Source organism: Phoca vitulina, unplaced genomic scaffold (assembly GCF_004348235.1).
Source record: "Phoca vitulina isolate PV1807 unplaced genomic scaffold, GSC_HSeal_1.0 scaffold17, whole genome shotgun sequence".
Taxonomy (NCBI): Eukaryota; Metazoa; Chordata; class Mammalia; order Carnivora; family Phocidae; genus Phoca; species Phoca vitulina.
In genome coordinates, this window is record NW_022589720.1 from 30,920,354 (window position 1) to 30,929,002 (window position 8,649).

The 8,649-nt window shown below is 37.9% G+C and overlaps 1 pseudogene; it reads right to left on the minus strand.

The window, feature by feature from the left end:
• LOC116639073 lies at window positions 1-7,663 on the minus strand (annotated as a pseudogene).
• Window positions 7,664-8,649: the final 986 nt, after the last annotated feature.

Sequence of the window (8,649 nt, forward strand, 5' to 3'; positions counted from 1 at the left end):
TTAAAGACTGAAAAAAATATATTGATGTGTATGAGACTCTGCTGGAAGGTTATTAGGGCATACTCTCTGCATGGGACGCATGTTTCCAGACAACACTTGATGGGTGGTCTAGATCTGGATCTTCTCCTGGCAAACCTTCTTTTACTGCTACCTCTGCTTCGAACTCTTGGCATTCTCTTTCCTCCTCTGCTTCCTGGGCCAGCTGCTAGCACGACGTGTGCGTCTGCAGATGTCTGCTGTACTCCTGAGCAAAACCTCAGCATCTTGCAAAATTCTCCTGTTCGCTGTTAAGCTATTTAAGACCTTCATTTATATGATCCTACTCCATAGCACATTCTTCCTGTTCTTTTGCCTTTCTTTGCAACCTTTCTTGAACTTGAACTTTTCTTATACACATGACCTCATTTACAAGTTGGCTCTTTGCTTTCTTCTCAGGTCTCAGCTCCCTGTCTTTCTCAGCCAACTTCTTTCCTTCTCTTCCTCTATTATTTGGTCCAACTTTTTCTCCTGAGTTTTCTCCTCCTCATGTTGCTGTGCCATTACTCATGAGATATCTTCTGTTTTCTTCTCATATCTTCTCTTTTGTGCTTCTTCTTTTCTTTAATCACCCTCTTCCTCTAAGCCTTGAAGGGCTCTTTGCATGAGCTTCGTGTTCAAGTCCTGCTCTGTTCTATATTCCTGCTGAATCTGTTCTACCTTCTCTTGGAGGGCTTTTTTGCAAGGGGTCCTAATTTCCTGCTTTATCTACTGTTTCTTTAGATTATTCTGTTTATGCTCAAGTTTAGCCTTGTACTGTCCATTTACCACAAGGTGCACCTCCTCTTCCCTCAGCTACTGCACCGCCTGCCTTTGTACCTTGATGTTGGTGACCTGGGCTTCCAGCCCCGGGTGTGTTCTCCAGCAATTTCTGTCTCCTTGTTTCTTGAGCTTCTCATTTCTCCTTGGCCCATCGATCTTCTTCCCAGAGTTCTAAGAGCATCTGTTCCTTCACAATCTCTGCCTCTTCAGTTCCTCATGAAACTGGCCTGTGCTTTCTGCCCCTCACGCCTTGTGAGGGACACAGAGCACTCTGCATGGAGCTCTTCCCTGTGCTCCCTGAAGAGCTGTCCTGCTTTTCAGCCACAAAATTCTACCTTTATTTTTCTTTCTTCTCCTTCAGTAATCTGGTGTCCCTCTCATCCTATTTTTTTTCTTTTTCCTCCTCAATTGTTTCTTCTTTTGACTGCATTTCAGTAAAATACTCATTTTCTTCTGATTCTAACAGTTCACATAGCTTATTTCATCTTGCGTCAGTGTTGAGGGACTACTGTACTTTTAATAAGTGTTGATAGACAGAGAGCCATTCCTCTGAAAAATTAGGATAGGTGAACTTCATCAAGTTGGATTCTGGACTCAGTGGTATAAGTGGGGACAACTTAAAAGATAAAAATAATAGTCCGGTGATGGGTATTAAAGAGGGCACGTTCTGCACGGAGCACTGGGTGTTATACGCAAACAATGAATCATGGAACACTACATCAAAAACTAATGATGTACTGTATGGTGACTAACATAACATAATAAAAAAAGGAAAAAAATAATAAAATAATAAAATAAATTTGAAGCAAAAAATGTGTATATAATTAAAAAGAAAGATTGTGAACACCACTATAAACACTGCTGGTTATTGAGTTGGCAATGACCCAAAATGTTAGCTTAAAGAAGCACATCAAGATACAGAAAAAGAAAAGAAAAGAAATGGAAACTAGGAACAAAAAGAGGCAGGTAGGATAAACCAATGAAATAAATTATTCCAAATAATAAGACTTTCAGTAGGAGAGAAAGGAAAAGAGGAATAACAGAAACCAAAGAATTAATGGAAGAAATCCCCTTGAGTTGGATGAAGACTTCAGTTTTTAGATAATAAAGACCATCTGAGTGCTGGAAGATTTTATTGAAAAAAGAAACACTCTTGGCCATGTCCTGAACAAATGAATAAACTTGTGGGATTAGGAGCACTCCTTATTTAGCTTTCAGACATAGAAACAGGGTTACAAAGTGATTGATAACACTATTGGTCTTTTTTGCAACACACTAAGACAAAAGACAGTGAAACAACACTATGGACTTTGGAGTGAAAAGTGCTGTGATCATAGAATCTTGTTTTCAAGATCCTATTTATGACTTGAGGTGGGGGCGGGGTGTGCAACATTTTTAGAAATATAAGAACAAGTAAACTGTCCCTGTATCACCTCTGGAAGTGTTACTATAAAAATTTCAACAAAAATTGGACCAGAGTATTGATTTTAAGTTGAGAAAGAAATAAGTAATGAATCACGTATAGTGATTATTAATTCTTAGAGATTTCTGATAATTCATAAGAAAACACTCCTACCTCTAAATAAAATCTAAGACAGGCTTCATACTGGTCATTCTCAGATAATAACATTCTCTAGTCACTTTTTTTTTTTACCAGAATAGTTTCATTCAGTAATTAAAATATCAATCCATGGAAGAGTTAAACTTCTGAATTCCATTCTGAATTAAAGCTTCTTTCCTTCCCCTGCTTGGAATTATCTGACAAAGACTTTAAAGTACCTATTATAGAAAATGCTTGAATGAGCAATTGTGAACATTCTTGAAACAAATATTAAAATTGAAAGTATCAAGAAAGAAATAGAAAACATGAAGAAGAACCAAATGGAAATTTTAGATGTAGGATACAGTGTCCAAAATTAAAAAGGAAAACTCACTGAGTAGACTCAACAGTAGAATACAGATGACAGAAGAACCATAAACTTGAATAGAGAGAAATATAAAGAAATTATTCAACCTTAATAATAGAGAGAAAAAAAATTTAAAAAAAGAAAAAAGAACCTCAGGGAATAACCACACTACATGAAGGTCTAATGTTCATGTAATTGGGGTTACAGAAGGGAAGGAAAATGTATGGCTGTGGAAAAAACTTGAAAAATAATGACTGAAAACTTCCTCAATATAATAAAAAGATAAACCTACAGATTTAAGAACCTGAGTGAACTCCACTTGTCAAAACTCATCAAATTGTCCTGTCAGAATTGATGAATTTTACTGTATGTAAATTATACTTCAAAAAATTGAAATCATTTTTAAATAGCTAATAAAAATTTGTTATTTAATAATACTCATTGCAAACCTGCTATAGGTGGGACTCACTGCTACCTGTTGGGGTTATTACGTGACAATAATTCATATCTCTAACAACCTGATTGATACTAGCTAATAATTGTTAGGTGCTTAACATATAGCAGGTCCTGCTTTGCATGATTTTAGAGTTTTTGCTAATTTAATCTTCCTAACAACCCTGTGAAGGAAATATTGTCATCTCTACTTGACAGAGGAGGAAGCTGATTATGAAAATATTAATTAGTAGCTAGTAAGTGGCAAATTCACATTTTGAAACATGCAGTTTGACTTTAGAGACCAGATTCTTAATCACTACTGAGTATGGAGAGACAAACCCAGGCAATGTTTCATGCCAATACAATGCAATATGTTTAGTCTCCCAAATAATGGGATTATATTGTTATTATATGCCAATAATAAGATACATCAAATCAGGGACAATAAGAGTAGGCTTGGGAATACTTCACTGGAAAAGGAAATTCCAGTTCTGAGTCTCAAAGATTGTGATAAATGTGAATTCTGACGTAGAATCAGAAAATATGAATTTCTGGAAGTCACCTGATATTAGATAAGATGCTTTATTTCTCCATAAAGACAATCAATTTCACTCTTGGGCTCACTAGGATACTCTCAGTAATAAAGGGTAAATGCTCATAGTCTGATATACGTAAAGGTCATGCTAATTTAATTGTAATTTTGTGTGCTTTAAATAGAAGCTAATTCTTGGGGTGCCTGGGTGGCTCAGTTGGTCAAATGTCTGACTCTTGATTTTGGCTCAGGTCATGATCTCAGGGTTGTGAGATTGAGGCCTATATCTGACTCCGCACTGGGCACGGAACCTGCTTAACATTCTCTCTCTCCCTCTCCCCCTGCTCTTCTTGCCCCCCATTCTAAAAAAAAAAGAAAAAAAAAGCTAATTTATATGAAACTCAAATTAGACATTAAAAGCTGTATTTAGAGATAATGTTTGAAAACTGAAGTCAAGGCTTTCATACTTGGAAAAAAAAATTGCTTCAAATGTACTCTAATAATTCCAGCAGATGGCAATGTAACCATTGTTAAAAATTTGTTTCACCATCCAGCTGAAAAAAAAAAAGGCAAATAAAAACAATATCCTTTCTGTTTTATTTCTGTTTTATTCTGTTTTTGCTTTGTTTCCCCCTTCTCTGTGTTGAATCCCTTAGGTTTCTAGAACAGTCATTCTACACAAGAATTTGTAAGATTAAAGCCCGCTAACACTAACTATGAAGGTCTGCAAATGCTAAACTAGACATTGATCTTTATTGTGTAGAAAACAGAATAAGCGTAGATGGCTTTTGAGTCAGGAGTGACATGGTCAGAATTGTGCATTGAGAAAATCACTGACAGGGAAAAGATGAGTGGAAGGATGTGGAAAGGCAGGGTGAATGTTCGAGGGGTCTAGAACAGAGATAATGGGACGTTGGCCTGAGTGTGGTAGTAAAAACAAAATTTAGATGAGGAATCACTGCAGACACAGAGGTGAGAAAACTGAGTGAATGATTGGATGTTAGAAATTCAAAAGAAGAGCTAAAGATAACTCTTGTGTTTTAACCCTGGTTGGGTAGAAGCTGACTAGAAGGAGAAGGAACAGGTTTGGACAAAGGGAGTTTGTTGAAGTTCCACGATGATGATTCAACTTAGCAGTTGACCAGTGGGTCTGCTGCTTAGATGAGGAGTAAAATTTAAGATATAGAAACAGAAGTGGTGAGTATTTGCAGCCACAGGAGTGGATGAGACAGTCTGAGAGAGAAGAAGCCCGAGGTCCTAGGAACCTTCTGGCGAATGCTTGCATTTGGGAGAAAATGATGATATGATTAAGTTTAGCAGGATTTTCAGGTGAACATGACGTCTTCGGAACCCATCAACACGGATGAATGGAACAAAAGTAACATATATCAAAAAGTTTGACGAGATTGTTTGAAAAGAGGCCAATGGACTTTGAGAAACAGTTAAAACAAACTGATAGGGGCAGAAAGATTATTATGAGAAAGGAGTGAACATAATATGGAAAAATGTACAATCTCTTTTGAGAAGTTTGACCATAACGGGAAGGAAAGAAATGGTTCCATAGGTTGACTGGACATTGAGAACAAGTGGAAATTTTTATACAAGAAATACTTCAGCATTGTTGTGTCTGACGTGAAGGAGACATTTGAAATTATACTAAAGTTGTTTTCCTTTTTTTTCTTAAATGACATCTAGATAATTTAATGAAACAGCTTAACTTCATTTTACTAGAAATTTGTGGATGTAAGAAAAAATTGAAAATACAATTTGAAAGTGAATGTTGCAACATGTTTCTCATTATTTATTATTTATCCAGTGTCTGCTTGGCTCCTCTCTGTTGCTGATGTCTGAAGCTTTGAGACTATGAAAGTTAGTCATGCTAATCAAGTCTGTCCCCAGTGCCCAGAGATCTGACACTGTGGCAGGTGATAGCTCTGCAGGGTCTGCTATAGCGTCAACCAAGCGTTTAGCATCAGAGAAAACTCTGAAGCCCATCTCTCTGTTACAATATGTGAGCATGTTCCCTTGTCCACGTTTTTTATTCTATCCTTTCCGGTTTTTTTCTCTAAGGAAAAGAAAAGATCAGTTGGCAATGCTTGATCTTGCTTGCAGAATTGCTGAGTTTGCTTCTTGCCACTAGAACTTTGGTGTCACGGTTTGTGAAAAGGAATCTTCAGAAGCTGCCGGTTGAATTTGTCTGAGGAAAAAAAATGGTATGACCTTGAATTGCAAACAACCGAGTCTGCCATTGAATATGATAAACATACTGGTTTCAGTAAAAACTCATAGCAAGATAGAATTTTCAAACACAGAGGCAATAGAAAGTGGGATAAAGGCAGGAAGAAGATGGGAGAAAATTGTCCAGGAAAGTAGTCTTTTCTTTACAGCACAGATAAACAGTTTGCTTATCAATTCCTAAACCCTTCTCTCTGCTCTTAATTCTTTGAAACCCTGTACCATTTCTGTCGACAGTCCCATCAAGTGAAAGATGAAATTACTCCCTACTGCTAGGTATCCCATCTCCCATGCAGACATGTTTGGAGGGCTGGCAGATGAGGGTCCCCCACAGGAGCTGGATAACATAAACTTTCATGCACTTCAGAACCCAGTCACAGATAAAGTGAAGAAATGGACTTTTTCTTAGATCTGTAATCTTAGATCTGTAACAATCAGGGATGGTATTTTAACTCTGAGTTTTACAAACCAGAATTTATTTTTAACAGGGAAGACTCCTATTTTGCTCACTCGCTCCTGTTTATATTTTTGCAGAAGCAATTGATTAGGTAAACACTTTATACATCTGTTGTCCTGATCATTGCTTTGAAAACAGTGGGAATCCAAATTCACAGGGTAAACAGATTTTCAGAATAAATTCTCCCTCTTTCAATAAAGCTTGTTTCTTTAGGTTGGATTTTAAGATCCTGAAGGGCAGGAACTTGTTCCTTTTTTTGGTCATAAGGTTTATTATTTATTTATTTATTTATTTATTTATTTTTCATTCATTCATTTAAATTCCAGTGTAGTTAACATAGAGTGTTATATTAGTTTCAATATACAATACAGTGATTCAATAATTCCATCTATTACCCAGTGCTCATCAAGATATGCTCACAAGATATAAAGTGTATTTTAAAAGCACTATCTGTTTAACACTTTTAAATTCTGACAGTCCCACTTTTGGTTTCCTAGTCAACAGCCATTCCCCACTTTTGTGCCCACAAAACCCTAATTCCATTCACCTATTTGGTAGCAAGGACTCTAGGAAGAAAGGGGAGGTCTTACCCCAGCCCAAGGGATGAATAGTGATTATTTTAAACCAATTTGGGCCCTTCTACCTCCTCACTTATGATTGGCTTGGAGTGGGAGATGGGAGCCAGTTCTGACCAATGAGATATGAAGGGAAGTCTGTTGGGACTTTTAGGGAGATTTTTCTTCCTAGTATAAAGAGGGAAACACAGGAGAAGAGGCCCTTCCCTCCTAGTTTTCAATACAGTTGTGTGAGGACACGATGTTTCTAACTATCCCTAACTCGTGGGGAATCCAGCGGAACTAGAGAAAGCTGAAGTAGAAGGATAATATTGTTTAGTTCTGAATTCACCAATGCTGGCAATTATTTCTGGGCCTCTGGTCATGAGAGATAATAAATACACTCATAATATTCGCCACATTTAGTTAGATATTTTGTACCTTGTAGTCAAAAACATTCTAACTGAGGTAGCAATTAAAAAAAATCTCTCACATTATCTCACTGATTCTGCTAACGATCTTGTGAGGCAGGTGTTATCTGGAGTCCACGGAAGACACCGAGACTCAGAATGTTGAAGTCAAGTGAGGAACATCACAGAACTAGTAGGGAGCCGACCTAACACTGAAATCATAACTTTGGATGACCACTCACATGTTCTTTGTAATGCACTTTACTGTTGAACTTGGGCCGAATAAGGTCTGGTAAATTTTGCTGTAGTGGATGAGGCTGAAATCTTGGGGACATTTCCTTATCCCCAGGTAGGTTCTCCTAAACTTTCAGGTCTGCTGAAGCTTGGACTCTTCTTGAAACCTTGGGAGGGGGGACCCATTGTCAGTGTGCCCTGACATAAAGATTTGGAAGGAAATTTTTTTTCCACATTTGTTCTATTATCCTCTTCCCTTCTACTGATTTATACTGAAAACCCAGTCTGTTCTTATTTCTAATGAAATGCCCCTGTTCAGAGAACCTCAGAGTGATTTGAGAAGTTAGGTGGAGTACAACCTCACAGAACCTTGCCCTTTCTCTCTCTGATCTCTCATCTTAGTTGGACACGGAAACATATGATTCCCATTTCCACTTACATTTCCATAGGAGGGACTGGTTTTCTCTACTTCATCCTGGCTATGACTTAGACCCGTGACCATCCCTGGATCCTACCATGCCCATTTCTGCACATTTTAAACTACAAATGCCTAGCACTAAAGCCCTGTCACCCCTGCCTAATAAACTACTTCTGAGAGTAGATCTGACTATTATCACTCTGTCTTAACATGGACTCCTCAGAAAATGACACCGGAGGCAAAAACTTACAAACTAATGTGTTACTGGGGGTTCAGTCCCAGGAAAACCAGAGTAAAGGACAGTGGGTGCATTACTGATCTGGCTATAGCTTTGTAAAAAAACACAACGGTTTGCTCACTTTGCAGAACATCTTTAGAAAAGTTGTATAGACCTACTGTGTATCAGAACTGCCCATAGAGGAACAAGGGTGAGTAATGTATCTGCTGGATTTTCTTCATCTTCTGTTGTACATTGGTCTGAGTTCACCCCTCATGGGAATAACTCCCTTTCACTTCCAGGTTGTATTACCAGGCCTATCCAGGCAGGCTTAGGGGGACCAGAGCCTCTACAAATCCAGTAAGGCTGGCTTAGGTTAATGTCCTACATGGGGTCTATGCTAGTGATTCTGCTGGCATTTGGCAGTCTCTGGGGCCACTCTTGCTAGACAG